The sequence below is a fragment of the Puma concolor genome, chromosome A3 (assembly GCF_028749965.1).
Source record: "Puma concolor isolate L17-30 chromosome A3, mPumCon1.1.hap2, whole genome shotgun sequence".
Taxonomy (NCBI): domain Eukaryota; kingdom Metazoa; phylum Chordata; class Mammalia; order Carnivora; family Felidae; genus Puma; species Puma concolor.
Genome location: NC_141669.1, coordinates 63,102,118 through 63,118,138, shown reverse-complemented (window position 1 = coordinate 63,118,138; position 16,021 = coordinate 63,102,118). Strand labels below are relative to the sequence as shown.

Sequence of the window (16,021 nt, the reverse complement as noted above, 5' to 3'; positions counted from 1 at the left end):
TCACTGAACTGTCAGAATATCTTTCACTAACATATATGCCATTGGATTATCTTCTGATACACATAAGCCAACTCATGAATTCAGTAGGCGGGTGGTGAATTCATGCAAGACACCAGAGGTTTCTTTCTTCCCTCTATTCTTTGTTTTTATTTTATGTCCTTTTTTCCCTCCTTTACTTATCCTTTACTGTTTTCTTTTGATGTCCATAATTCCAGATATTTAATTTTCATGAATTATATTATTCTTTAAACCATTATTTAGCATTAATTAAAAATAGGCTTTGTATTATAAGAGTCTTACCAACTGAGTCCCAGGAGTAGCCAATGCTATGCACTGCTTGAGAAATAACTTCTAAGTCTTGAGGTTCTCTTTTCCTATGTAACTATGTGAAAACTATCTCTGGTAAATACAACATAGTAATAATGGTCTACCTTCAAAAATGTTAAGGGCAGGGGCACGTGGGGGGCTCAGGCGGCTGGGAGTTCAACTCTTGATTTCGGCACAGGTCATGATCCCAGGGTTGTGGAGTTGAGCCCCATGTCCAGCTCCACCTGAGCATGGAGCCTGCTTAAGATTCTCTCCCTCCCTCTGCCTCTCTCCCCAGCTCATTCACATGCTCACTCACTCTAAGACAATAAAAAAATTTTTTTAAATGTTAAAGGCAAGAAAATAATTTTATTAGGATATCTATTCCAACAATAGAGAATATATTTTAAATTTTACTCATCTAGTGGGGCATTTTGACCTTTGCCAGGTATTTATTGAGCTCTTGTTACATGTGAAGCATTGTTCTAGCACCAGGGCCAAGAGTAGGGCAAGGCAAATGAGGTACCCAGGGTGTAAAAGAGGCGCTCGCTTGCATGACCCTGAGAGTGCATGTCTCCTAGTCCCAGCCTAATAGGCACTGAGACATCGGGACAAAAAGACACAGTGTGACCCTCATGGAATCATCCACAAAGGAGGACAGACACTAAATAAATAAAATCCATACAAAGTAACAAAAGAAGTAATAGGGGCAGGTGTAAAGTATTGTGCTTGGTGAAACGACAGTATGAACTGATTTAAACGTGAACAAGATAGAGCGTAATGGAAACCAATTATGAGATTCTGTGATTTTTTTAAAGGTCTGAAATAAAATGGAGAATGTCAGGAGAATGAAGATAGCATTATGTTTCCAAGCATCCAGACTGAGTCGATGAGGTGGAGTATATAAAGGGGGTGGCTGTATCTGATGCTGGGTTTTGGTGCTGGCACCTTAGAGACCCACAAGGTAGATATAAAGGAGAGGGGGTTGGTAACCCTTCCAAATCAGTCCTCAACACATCAAGGGAGGCCTGCTGTCCAGTTGCTACTGCTGATTTCCAAGCCTGCCATTACATTAGGAACCACATTTCAACAAACACAAGAGTCTGCAACGTGGCACCTTCCATTCTTCCATCCCCCTGAACTGTATCCTGAACCTCAGAAAATTACCGCTCTGCTTTCCGTAATGAGAAAGTAGGAACATAAAAGGACAGTGTTGCATTTCCTTTATTAAAAATGTGAGAGAAAAAAAGGAAACACTGTGGTTATTATTGTGGATGTTTCCAAAGAGGTAACTAAAATTTTACGGTGGCCTTGTTAGTCACTCTGTAAATCTGCTGACAGCATCTCTGTTTTAAAATCTCTTCTGCATCTCAGCAGTACAATGAAGCACACATTGGAAATTCTGATGATTTCAAACTTCAGACTTTCTTTTAAAGTAATAACTTTAATTCAGTTCTTTCTGGCATAAACTTTTTCATCCCATTATGTCAAAAATTGTATTATCCATCCATTTGTCTGTCAGAACGTCTCCCTGTGGGGCGATAGACTCCTGGCTTCTCCACTCTAAACCTCCCCATTACATCCTGCTATCAAGAGTCACAATCTTCCACGAGAGTCTCTGGTGACTTTTGACAATGTTTTACAGAGAACTAGACCAGGAAGCTCAGAGTTAAAGGAAATCTTCCATTTTAGCAATGAATATGTAATAGGCATTACACTGTGCAGTATTCCAAAAAATGTAAGGTTCATTAAGTCTTTCTAAAGCAGGGACTTCCGTGTAGCTTTGAAGGAACCTGTCTTCACAATGGCATTAGCAAATGGCACTTTGGGGCAGAGAATATTAATATTGCACATTAAGGAACAAATTTGTTTAAATGCTGTATAGCTATATGTAGATGCTCATGATCCAGAAATAAATAAAAAGTGAATTGTTGTCTAACTTTGTATGTAAATTGCCTTTTGCTTATACACATAAGAATGCTTTTTGCTCCTAAATTCCTTCATATTAACAAGCAGGAGTGTAACTAATATATAAACTAAAGTCATTCTCTTTAATGAGAATGCTAAATATTTTAAAGAAATGCACGGCTGTGAAATATTGTCAAGGGCATTTTTATACTTAAGTTTAAGAACGCTTATGACTTAACTGTTGAATTATTTAACATATTCAGCCTGGAAGCACTATTTATGTATGTTTTTTAATGTTCTTACTTATGTTGGCTTTTCTTTGCTAAGGATTTAGGACCTTTGATTTCTGTTTATAAAATTTACATTTTTAATCTCCTATTTCTGTGTATTTCCCATTTGACAGTGGCAACAATATCTAGGCTGGAAGGGGAGAAAAAAGGAAAAATCTCATGGAGTTTGAAACAAGGGTTGTACATGAGAGAAACACAAGTCACACTGCTAAAGGAATGAAGTCAACTTTGGGATCCAAAAATAAAGGTTCTGTTCAATGAACCACCTGTATAACTAAAATAATGGGTATAGAAAAATGCCCCTGGTTTCCAAGCTTTTTCCAAGGAAGCATATGAATGGGGACGGGGAGCTGAGTTATCCTGTGCAATAATGTAATTCCATACAATCAGAATTTGCTACTTTGAGTTGTCAGCTTCTATTTTTCACCTATGTATTGTTTTGCAATTATCGCCTGGCCACAGATTTATCAGAGTAACATAAAGACACGCTTTCTCTCGTTTTTCTTCAATTAACCTTGATTTATATTTCTTAAATGGTGAAGGATTCCTCAAACATTTTGGAAGGATTCTGAGTCGGACTCCCATCAATGCCATTCAGAAAATGGAAACTGACAATCAAAGGTAGTGTGAGGGCAGGTTTTATTTGAGCTATTCCCATTAAATTCTACTCATGTGGTTAATAATATAAAAATTGTCCAGGTGACTTGGGATGGAAATGTACCTAGAATCTGCTAGAAGTGTGATTCCATATGAACTACAATTGGGGGTACAAGTGGGCAATTTTTAAGACTGGTACATTTTTGTCCAGTGATGTTTTCCTTTATAAATTATATATATATACATATATATATGTATATATATGTGTGTGTGTGTGTGTGTGTGTATTTATATATAACATATATATGATATATGTATTGTGTACATATAATTTATATATACAAAATAAACTATGGTATATATACATATATATATCCCAATATTACTCATCCTATTGGGCCAAAATTTTTCTTCTGCACTAAGTCAAAAACATACAATAATGAGGCCTCTGAGGGATGGGACCTCAGTCATGCAGTTGGGGGAAGAACCGAAGGCTTCCACGGCTTGTTTAAACCATTAGAGGTCTTTCTGACATTGATTTTCACTTTCATTTACCCTGTATTCTCTAACATATGTTCCACAGAGGTTATTAAGTTTACTTTAAAGAAGGGTACCCCAATTAAGTGAGCTTTGGAGATGCTGGATTAAACAAAATTCAGTAAGATTTCTCAGAGCCTTAAATATATAACTCTGCTTTGTGAATCCTCAAGAGAGAAAGGTAATAGCTACTATTTTCCAAACATTTTGACCAGGAATCTCCTTTTCACTGTTGTTTTCCCAGAGCACCTCCAGGTGAGTGTTCCACAGAGTACACTTTGGGAAACCATGACTATTGTCAGTAAACACTTACTGAACCTAACCTACGGGACAAGTTCTGTGCTGGGAGTTCACTGTTTCCGAGAAACATGTTTCATTATCAACCACACTGTAGGAAGAGACTGTGCCAAATTTATGTTTATGGACCTAATTGTCATGTGTCTGGTGCTCAATAGTGTCTAGTGCTTAATAAGCAGGTGTTGAATGAATGAATGAAACAATCTGAAGATTTATACCGAAGTGCCCTTGTACAGATTATTATATCATTTTTTAGGTTTATCTCATATTCTAAGGAGGAGATTCTAATATAATGTTTCCCAAGTTTCACTATCACCCAGCCTCCCTAAAATTCTGCTCAGGGGAAGAACCTAAAGGAAGAGAAGTAATTTAATTTCATGAAAGATTAAAGAGATAAAAATTCATGTGCTTATACATAATGACCATGCTACTGACTCACCATTACAGCTGTGGGGAGGATTTGTACTATTAATAATGTTTTTCTTTGTTTTATAGTCTCTACTCACCTCCGCAAAACAAAACAAAGCAAAAAACCTAAACGTACACTTAACACACACATACACAGACATACAATATCAACTCCAGCACAGAAAGGCATAAATAGAGCCTAGCTAAGACTAAGAGTTATATAATTTATTAGATTACAGAGATTTACTCTGTGCAAGGCTAACTGACCTTTTATTATTGAGTGACATACAACATTATGTTAATTTCAGGTATACAATGTAATGATTTAATACTTGTATATATGCAAAATGGTCATTACAATATGTCTAGTTAACATACATACATAGTTATAAGCATTTTTTTCTTGTGATGAGAACTTTTAAGATCTATTCCCTTAGCAGCTTTCAGATATGCTATACTATTTTTCAATTGTATTATTAATTGGAGTCGCCATACTGTACATTACATTCCCATGACTTCTTTATTTTATTTTTTTTTTAATTTTTTTTAACGTTTATTTATTTTTGAGACAGAGAGAGACAGAGCTGAACGGGGCAGGGTCAGAGAGAGAGGGAGACACAGAATCTGAAATAGGCTCCAGGCTCTGAGCTGTCAGCACAGAGCCCGACGCGGGGCTCGAACTCACGGACCGTGAGATCATGACCTGAGCCGAAGTCGGACGCTTAACCGACTGAGCCACCCAGGCGCCCCATGACTTCTTTATTTTAAACGAACTGGTCTTATAAGGACTTCATACATAGGATGCCTCAGGTAGATATGTATCAGATATTATCACCATACTTCAAAACTGACATTCTCAATCATTTTTAAAATCTCTAGACCTTCTTTTCTTACGTATCTAGATGGCATATGCTTATAAAAGATATTAATTTAAATTAATTGTGTTTGAGGATTGTATTAAGAATTCCAGAAAGAAAAAAAAAAAGAATTCTGAGGGGTGCCTGGGTGGCTCAGTTGTTTAAGCTTCTGACTTTGGCTCAGGTCAAAATCTCACGGTTTGTGTGTTCGAGCCCCGTGTTTGGCTCTGTGCTGATAGCTCAGAGCCTGGAGCCTGTTTCAGATTCTGTGTCTCCCTCTCTCTCTGCCCCTTTCCTGCTTGTGCTCTCTCTCTGTCTCAAAAATAAATAAACATTCAAAAAAATCTGAGACAGCTCAAGTATCCAGATATGCTACTGACCAGAATTATCAATGAGTATACTAATAAATAGTGACTACAGTCCCTAACGAACTACACACCATGGCCATGAAGATATTTATGTGAATAGGGACATTTCTTTCTGTATACTGCACTTTTCCCACAAAGGAAGGAGACCCTCTAGATAGAGGTACCTGAGTTGCCTTATTAACTTGACCCTATATCCAAAATGTCATATCTTAAAAAACAAAAAGAAACCAGTATCAAAAATCCATTGGCTCCTATAGAAGTGTTCAGGAGAAAATAGCACTCTGACTTCATGTGAGTACAAACAGCAACTGGGCATACAAATCCAAAATTCAGTGGGTACATACAGATGGGTCATGCTATTTCTAGCCCTCCACGGCAGAGCACTTCCCACCATCATCCCAGGACCTAATGAACTAAGCAGTTCACCTAGAACAGACATATGCCACTAAGTCACCTCTGAGGCACACATCAAAGTTCCAGAAGTGATGCCACAGCCAGAATGATCAAGCAGGTATTTTTCTAGAGTCGGCCATAAGGTTGAGTCTGGGGGATTAGCTAACGCATGAAAGGTCCCCTAAGCACGCAGGTCTATAAACAACTGTTATAACAAGGAAGAGTTGCCAAAGGAGTTCTGATACTAGAACAGGAACTTTTCCTTCCCATTCACTGAGCTGTAAGCAACCCAACAGCAGAAACGGTCGAGGTCTGTTAAATCTCACCACCAAGTAACTCTGTGTCTAGCCATGGTGGTAACTCAATAAATGTTAGAGAACTGGATTAAACCTCTTGTTATTTAATTTCTCACTCTGATTCTGGTTAAGGCAGAGGTAGAGGAGCTATAACTACCTCTGCCCATTGGGTTTCTCTAGCTACAGAAAATGTTCAGAATTCAAAGACTAAATAGACAGTCCTGGTGATACTCCTGAAAACAGCCCCATAGTTCCTGCAGTGACCTTCTTCCCTTGACTCTCCTCATCAGCTGGGGTCTAGTCACTATCACAATTCATCCTTTTTTCTATAACCCAGAATTTTCTACTAACCAGTAAATCAATGTAACCTACCCGCAGGCCAGTGACATTCACAATGGTGCTACTGAGATACCCTGTGATTCCAAGGAACTCTCTGAATAAAGAAATAATCAAAATAACTGTGCTTTAGTTGTAGGGATAAATGTTTTCTTGGCAATAATAGGATCACCTGATGACGGGATAGATTCATCCTAGAATGACTGAAAGGTAACAACTGGTTAGACCCGTGGCTTCAAGCAACTTTTAGGGACATTTCTAGGAGCAGGTAAGGGGGAAAACGTAGCCAAAAGACACCAGACATTATCAAGGACCTACAGTGGAGCAGTGGCAGAGCAAAGTTATTTGCCATGCAGAGCTTGGTGGCCAACAAAGCTGGGAAATGAACTGGTAGCAGGTTGATGTCAGGAATGCAGCAGAGAGAACAGGTGGAGAGCCCAGAAGGTAGGTGAAATACAATTATTCTAGCAGCAAAGCATAGAACATAGTCTGGACAAGAAAGTCTTCATTAATAGGGAATTCTTGCAACAAGAAGTGAAATGCAGACACCCAGGTTTCCAACAGAGCTAGAAAAGTCCATTGAGGCAACTGAGGTAGTAATAAACGGTCCTTAGTTACCAGTACAAAAATATACCGCAAGAGCTTGATTTAAAATCTAAGGACAAAAGCTCATCAGCGGTTGCCCAGGAGCAGGGTAAATGGGGATTAACAAGGGGCACAAAGGAACTTTTGAGGGCGAGAGATGTGTTCATTATTTTGGTTGTGGTGATGGTTTCATGGGTATATCAATATTATCAAAACCTATTAAATCACATGCTTTTAAATGTGCTGCTATGGTTTGCCAGTTAAACGTCAATGAAACTCTTTATTTATTTTTATTTTATAGAGAGAGTGTGTGTGCAAGAGCAGGGGAGGGGAGAGGGACAGAGAATCTTAAGCAGGCTCCATGCCCAGTGCAGAGCCCAATGTGGGGTTCAATCTCACAACCCTGGGATCATGGCCTGAGCTGAAATCAAGAGTCAGACGCTTAACTGACTAAGCCGTCCAGGCACCCAAGCCTCAACGACACTCTTAATTAAAAACAAAAAAGGGAAAAATGGGAAAAAACAAAAGCAAGACTAAACCCAAGTCTAGAGTCAATGTTCAAGGCCAAAGCATGAGGAAGAGCAAAGCTGAAGATGCTAAACTACTGACATGAGGATGTAGCAGTTCCTTTGTCTGCTGTGGCAAAATGGAGGAAAGGTGAGTCACAGAGATGTGACTTATCTGCCAATGTGTGCACTTATTTTGCCTGGCACTGGTACACAATTCTGATTAGACGAAAGGGTCCCACAGTGCAGATGTACAAAAGGTCTGCTGACCAGGGAGGGTCCAGTGAGCTGTTTTCAGGCAGCTTACAAGGCAACATTTATTCGGTTGGTGCACTTACCCTGGTGGACACAGGCAACTGTGTCCATTGTTAATTAGGGCCTGGTCTGCATTTCTGATGGTCCTTGGAAACTGATTTGTTGGCACACCGAGAACAGCCTATCTCTCACCAGTGGACTTGTGCAAGTCAAGCTCAAGAGACCTGTGGTGTAAAACCTAAGTGCTCATTTAATTACTTATAAGACAAGTGTTACTCTCCTTCAGACCTAAATCCTTGGGTCTGGCTGCCCGGGAGTTTTCTGTGCAAGGCCAGAGCCTCATGATAAAATGAACTCTCATCAGAAGTTTAAGTGAATCAGAACAAGGGGGATCTGTTGTATGGCTGGTGTCTTAGATGGCATCACCTGACATAGCCGTCTTGACCACAGCACAGCATTACCAGGCTGAGGTTCTCTCTCCCCTACGGGAGCCAGCATTTGCTACTGGAATCCTCCCCTTTTTCTACTTTTATATCTGATCAGCCCCTTCTCTGGTAATTATATTATTTGTGTAGATTTGCCACAATAGTGCCTCAGCTTGCAGCCAAATATTTCTGAACATGAAAGTCATCCCATCACTGTAAAGAGATTTCACTTATCTGTGCTCTGGCACAATATATGTTGACTTTACAGCCTGATCCTCAGGAGGAATTCTTTTTGTCTATTTGTATGTCCTTGGATAGACATCTGTAACTCCCAAGGAGTGACAATAGTATACATCTAATAAAAGTATGTTTCACAAATTAGTTCGTTCAAAAATTAAGTATTGTAAAACATTAGAAACACATAACCACATATAGTACCTGTCAAAACTCTCCAACAACCAAAACACTGTTTACCTGAATCATTCAGTTATCCGATCCTGCTGGCAAAAGTTTTTACCCTACTGTTGGAAAATGAGACCTTTCTAATGGGTGCAGATCAATCTGCCTGGCCAGCAAGCATAGCAGATCTTCCTCTTCACTACAGATGCAAATCAGAACGGAGATACTCCCATCTCCTTGGTGAAAATTCACAGGACACAAAAAAGGTGCCTGGGCTCGGTGACATCAGTACTCAGAAACAGGGTTTCAGGAGCCTGTGAAAATTAGGGATATGTGTCCTCTCTGGCCTCTTTGATTATTTTGATCACAATGGGTTAGAAATTATAGGACACGAGACAGTGTCCAGTCAAGGGATATCCGTCTCCCCCAAATCTCTGTGCTAAGCAATATCAAGTTATTACCCACTCCAGGTGAGGAGTCTTCAGTCAGAGCAACCTTGAACCCCAAGCCGCAGGGGGGTGGCTCACCTGGAAATGGGGTAGCAACAGAACGGCTCTGACCACAACCTGTAGTGAATCCCTTAGAAGAACAATCTCAGGACTTTCCAGCCAAGGGAGGTGAAGAGGGAAGGAAATAATCTGATTCATTCTAATACCTTCCCTGGGGCAGGGACTGGGCCTTGTGGTAACATCCAGTCACAACTTCTGTGCTCTTCATTGGAAACATGCATTTCTCCCTAGTTCATCTATCAAGGTATTTACAGCAAAAGAGCAATCAGTCAGACTTTTATACAAAGAGATGGAGAGGATTTGTAGCCGTCACACATTCATCTGCCTGTATTTGGAGGGTGAGGGGCACATGTGTCTCTAAAACACCTTAGCTGAAAATGATAGACAGTCACCAATCTGCCAATCTCCTTTACTTCTCCTGACAAGTGTGAGGTGTCTCAGGTCCTGTTTAAAGATTAGACCTGAGGACTGCCACAGAAAATATTGTCATATGGACCTTGAGGCTGCCGTTGTCCATAAAGGGAAGGGCCAGGCCACACGCTGAAAGCTGGCACTTACACATATGGGAGGCAATTAATTAGTTGGACAATTTGTTCTCTTTGGCTCTGACGATCAAGTTGGGAATTAAGTGACCACAGTGGTCTGAGAATCAGGGAATGGGGGACATAATAATTCCCAGAATGACAAAATTGCAGGCTTTTGTAGTTAAAAGGAACATTAGGGAACCTCTAATCCAGTGATTTGTAAGCCCTTTTTAAAACTGGAACTTTATTTTCATTTTCTAAACAAAATTTTACACAGAAACGCTACACATAAAATCATATAATAATGAAACAGATCAGATGGAAGCAGATACCTAGGGCTCTGAAGAAAAGCAGCTTGAAAACCACTGGTGAGTGACATCCCCTCATTTCACACATGGAGGGACTGAGATGCCTTCTCCAGAGTCACACATTTCTTGAGTGGCAAGAAACTGGTCTTCTAACCCCTAGTCTAGCACTTGCCCTTTTGAAGCAAAGCTGTCCTTCCAAAAGAGACCCCATGGAATTGAGGGAAACCAGTGCCTACTCTCCCTAGTCACATCAGTACCCAAGTAGTAGTAGCTGGAAGCACAGTATGAGTGGTAGCCATCGCGGAACTGATGGAGGTAGAAACAGCAGCAGCAGGGGCAAGTCATATTCATAGATGATGTGAAAGGTTTCACATTCTATCATTTGCTAGTCAGAGCAATGATGCAAGGTAGATAGGGAAGAATATCATTATCCTCATTTTACAGATGAGGAAACAGGTCTAGAAAGGTTAAGTGACGAACCTCCTCAAGGTTGTTCGTACTTAGTGGCAGAGCTGGGTCATCAAGCTCCAAATCCTGTGCTCTTGTCCCTGACCCTACAATGTTGTCCTTCTATTTCAAGCACCAAACTTTTCCGACTCCCTTCATTTCAAAAAAAAAAAAAAAAAAAAAAGCTGATGTGTAAATCCAGCTCATCTAAGAAAGGAGCCGTTCTGCTTGGAATCATACCAGCAGTTGGAACCTGAACAGATTCAGATCCTCCCCAATGAGGACCGTCGTGGGCTGGTTGAGGAGGAGTGTCTGCCAAAGCACAGAATTGCAAAAGTCATCTGTGTAGACTTTAAACATTTTAGTTTAGCTGAAAACTCCTCAAAGTACATTATCGGTCAATCTTCTGATGTAGACCTAAACCTTGTCTTTGCATCAGCTGTTGGGGGTTCAACTAGTCGTTCTTACAAAAACCACACCCCTAGCATCCATCAGTTACAATCTCTGATTTCAGTCTCTTTCAAATGGAATGAGAACTAGACACTTGTAAAGCCATCTGAATGTAAAATGCTCTTACTTTTTATGATCTTCCTCCAATCCTCTGCAGATGTCTTACACATGCCTAATTCAACAGCACATTTTTTTTTTTAGTGTCTTGCTTTCATCGAGTAGCCCCAAAGTGTGCATTTCAATAGCAGAGGAACAACTCCCTTCTTTTTGCAGTAATATTTCATCAATTACTAGATATTTAACTAAATCACACAATAACAAGAACAATCTGTGTAAGCCCATTGGAAAACAAACACACCAGGCTACGCGTTAGCAAATAGCTCCACTGATGGTGGCAGAGAGGCAACGGTTCAGTGAAAAGTAGCCTTCCTGGCCACACACATCCAGCAGGCCGTGCGCACTGTCTGGATGATTTATCATTGAGAAAAGGCAGTGTTCACGCCCACAAACTGTTGGGCAGAGCTCTGTCCAAAGAGCTTAACCTAAATTCAGAAGTAAATGACCTTGGTTATGTTATTTCCGAGGATGTGCTGGGAAGTTTCTTTGATATGCCGGTATCTCAAAAAAGAAAAAAATTTTAAAAGTCTATTCTTCTTCATCCAATGCACCTATAATTAATACAGGATGCTTCACCTTGAACAGATCCTTGAAGAAATGTCACTGCCCAAACCATGAGTATGAGGAGAACAGACCCTGATTCAGAAATGTAACATGTGATGTCTTTCTTAAGCATTCTGAGTCTGGTCGGTTATATGGCTCTCAACTTATGGAAGGCTGTATGTGATATGGGAGTTGTAAATGTAAATGCATTTAGAAAACAAATGTAAAATGTGACATGCTTTAAATTGGGTACTCTTATCATCACTTCATCCTTCCCGACAGTGCCCTTCCTCTCTCTGCACCATGCACACCTCTCCCAAGAATCCCTTCCAGCCCTGGACCATCGCTGTTCACACGCTTAGATTTCCTAGGACTTTAGGGGCTGCAAGATCCACACCGACGCTGTGGCTTAAGACTCACAAGCCTGATCAACCTTAGGATGTCCTAAAAGGGACCCCAAACTTCGGTGGGTACCCGGCATCAGAAACTGTAGTGAAAAGAGAAAATGTGAACTGGTAGCTATAGTCCACACAAATCCTCTATTACCCTCGAGATGGTCCACTTGCAAAATGGCAATATTTTTGTGTGCTGCCCTCAAAGTCCCCGCTCAAAGAATGCTGGTAGTAAAGCTGTATTTCTGCGTTGAGGGCTTTCTGAAGAACGCATTTAGGTGGGAGCTAGCCTTTTCTTCCAGAAACAGCGAGGGCTATCCGTCAATCTACCAGCAAGCCGCTCGTCAGGTTCACTCGACAGAGGGTTAGGGCAGCAAGCCCCCACAATAATGTGGAAACAGAAATATTACAAAGTAAAGGCTTATAAAATAATAAAAATTCTACTTACTCCAGATACCTCCCTGTGCCTTTGGCAAAATACCTTAAGCATTCCACATACGGCGGGCATTGTCTTTATAAGATGGCACCTCATAAAATGGTATTAAATATCACCAACGGGGCTTCATATTTCATCCGGCAGGGTTTAGGCCAGGCATGTTCTATATCACACATTATTAGAATGACATCTGCTTTGCAAGTTGTGTACCCAGGAGCCTACCCGGATCACTCATTTCAGCACTCATTCTCGAGGCTTCTGTGCCTTCATAATGCCTAATATGTTTAACTCATTTTGAACAGAAGTCTAAAGGCTGCCACGGCCCTCTGGCCAAAACTGTAGCTGTCAGACAATGGTGCCAGCTATCATACATTCCTCATTTATCATTAGTGGTGATGCAGTTGTACAGAAAAACGTACCCACTGTACTGAGAGCCTGTCAATTGTTCCCCCCTATAAAACTCCTCTTCTCAAATAGGGACATTTCTCTGCGGAGGCCTTGCCATTACATTTCGCTCCTTTTCCCACAACACTGAATTTATAATGCAAAGAAAATGGGGAACATATATTCATCCAAATGGCCTCTCTGCTACGAGACGAATAAGGAGATCAGCAATGGCAGCGTCGGTGCAGGACCGCACACGTGCCATTGGGGGAAATTAATAGAATCAGCCCAGAAAGAGTGAGCAGGAAAAAAGAGAGAGGGAAAAATCACCCACAGGTTTTGTGCTGAGGTTGGACCTTGAATAACAAAGGCATGCATCTGAGAGTTGCAATTCTCTTCAGAATCACTGCTCTGCCACCAGAGTAGGATGTGGGTGCTACAAGCCTGCCCCCGTGAATTTGGAGGTGAATTTCTCCAACTTTCTGCTCCTCATTTGATTCCCGACAATGATTCCTCAGGTCTCCTTTTCCCCACCTGTAAACTGCGCGTCTGAAATCGGCTTCCAGCCCCAGAGGCCACCCAGCTTTTTCACCAATGTTTACAGCATGCTCGAGGAGGGTCTTTATATTTTAAAAAACAGTCAGATGGTGCTCCTGATTATCGTTATCATTGAGATTGTGATTCCTATCAGGACTGTGAAGCTCTGACCTCACTGCTCTTGTTCTCCCTCTACCCACACGGCTGCCTCTTCCCACACACACATTTTGGCCACCCCTCTTGTATTTCTGCGGGGAGAAAAATGGACGCAATTAAATGTATTTGAGATGCCTCTAGGTTTGTTCTGGTGTCTTCAAAGAGAGAGCGTTAAAGTGGTTATAGTAATGATAAGGCATCCTTGTTGACTTCAAAGGGAGAAGCCTGGCAAATGGATTTATTCCCATGCTATTTTTGTCAGAGCAGTTATTATCCCATTTTAGCGATGGGAAAACAGAGTGTCTTGCCTAAGGACACGGATAGGAATCAGTTCTAGAAAGAGCATGAAAAGCATCGCCACAGGCTTCTGAATCTTGCCCCAGTTCAGACCATTTTTCCTGCAGCAGCAACAACAAACCTCATCCTCAGAGACAGCAAACCTCGGGGCAGGTAAATGCAGCCGGAAAGAAATCATCGATTTGACACATCCTGTAAGGTCACCAAATGAGACATGGGACAATGAAGGGGTAAAGATTTGTTCTCTACTGCCCTTTCTTCTCCAGAACCCAATCCTGTCTTTATCAGAGGTAAAACCTGCCCCCAGGGCTAGGTGGATGGACTGGGACAGCTTGTGGCTCTAATGACCAGCCCTTGGCCGAATAAACTTTTAACAATTTCCCTGCCATCCACCCCTTGAGGTTTTCCACTTGTTCCTGGATGGGGAAAGTAGTCAAGACCTTCAAAGGCCCAGACAAGCCCTGTGGCTAAGGACTTCCACTGAATATTCTTTAAGACATACCTTGGCTCGCTTTCTACAATCTTTTACACAAAGTGTAAAATCTTTACACAAAGTGTGCCCTACATTTTCTAGGCTCTAGGCCAGGGGTCTCCAATCTATTTTTTTCTCATTTCCACCACGCTGTTTCTCCAGTTCCAGAACTTTCTTCCTCTTCTCTCCCAGTTGTTTCCAGGAGCTCACACATCTTTGGCTGAACAACTTCTTCTCTGCCCCAGTGTTTTTTCTCTAAAACCACCCTTTACTACAAAATACGTGCCCTGGAAACACACGATGATTAACTGTCCTGCTGGTTATAGTCTCAAAATATAGTCTCTGAGTTCCCTAATCTTCTTTAATTTTCTCTTCCTTTCCTCTAAATCACCTTTCACCTTGTTTCACCCACTTGCTCACAGTGATCCAAGGTTATGTATTCAGAGCATGTTCTCCGTCCGATCCTCACAGGGAATTTATGGTTTCTAGTGGAGCTGTTCTACTGAAGACTTGATCAACTTTAATATTTTTCTTATATCCTTTGGCACTGTTCATTCCAAGTCAAGGCTGGAAACTTAGCACTGCCGCTGGATTAGAGATGAATGGGTCAATTCAATTCAATTCAAAAAGTGCTACAGTGCCATGTAATTCATTAAGCACTAGAGATATATAAGACATCGTTCCTCTCCTTAAGGGGCTTATAGTTTAGTTGGAGAGATACAAAGGATGCCTGTGAACTTGATATATAATACTGCAGGGCAATAAAACCATAACAGTCTAAGAAAACGATAAGAACAATAAAAGGTCAGAAGACTGGACTATGCAGACAAGAATGAAAAGGAAGCACTTTGTGGAGAACATGAGTCGTGTTCTGAACTGGAAGGAACTGGAGGATCCGAATGATTAGACAGGGTGATGGAGGACCTTTCAACTGGGAGTGACAGTAGGATGAGAGCCCACGAATGAGGTCACTGCCTTTAAGTCATGTGAAGAAACAGAAGAGATTAACTCTGGCTTAATCAAGCTTTGTAGCTCGTTACCTCAGTCATGGCTTGGAAGGACTTTCTATCTTCTTCTTTTCCTGAAACCGTCATCGTCATTGGTTCAGCCACAAGAAATTGAAGAAACAAGCAGCACATGGATTTCCACTGGGCTGGTGGCTCTGGGGAAACAAGAACACACTTTCACCAGGGTAATCAGCTGGCCAGAGTAATCATGACTCTGTAGTTAATTCTACAAATTGTCAGAGAGCAATGAAGGATGAAGGCGAGCACTCTTGGACTCTCCTGATAGCAGAAACAACATGGCATGTTCTTCATATATGCCAGCCACTCTCTTTCTGATCTATGGGTTTTCTAAGTGAAGCCATGCCCCTACAACGTTGTCATAGCAAGGCTTAGAGTAGATGCTGGAAATTCCTGCGTGAATGTCCAATATCAACAAAATTGTGAACTATTTCATTTTTACAGCTGCTACCTCCCTAAGTTGTCCCACCCACTGCACCATCTCCACCACCCAGAGCTTTGGTCTAAGATGTTTGTGCCAGGAAGACAAAGAAACAAATATATGTTGAAGGAGTATGTACGTTTTACCAGGGGATTATTTCTAAATTCGCAATTCAGAATAGCAATGCATCTTTAATGGTGGTATTTCAGACACTATAACAAGTTGACAAAATAGTTGTTT

General features: G+C 41.1%; 1 long non-coding RNA gene across 1 annotated transcript in view; it reads right to left on the bottom strand.

Moving 5' to 3' along the window:
- LOC147582503 (uncharacterized) overlaps window positions 1-15,500 on the bottom strand; it is a 96,876-nt gene extending 81,376 nt beyond the window's left edge. The window contains exon 1 of the long non-coding RNA XR_015248733.1: window positions 15,376-15,500. This is a non-coding gene — a long non-coding RNA (uncharacterized LOC147582503). The remainder of the gene's footprint in view (window positions 1-15,375) is intronic.
- Window positions 15,501-16,021: the final 521 nt, after the last annotated feature.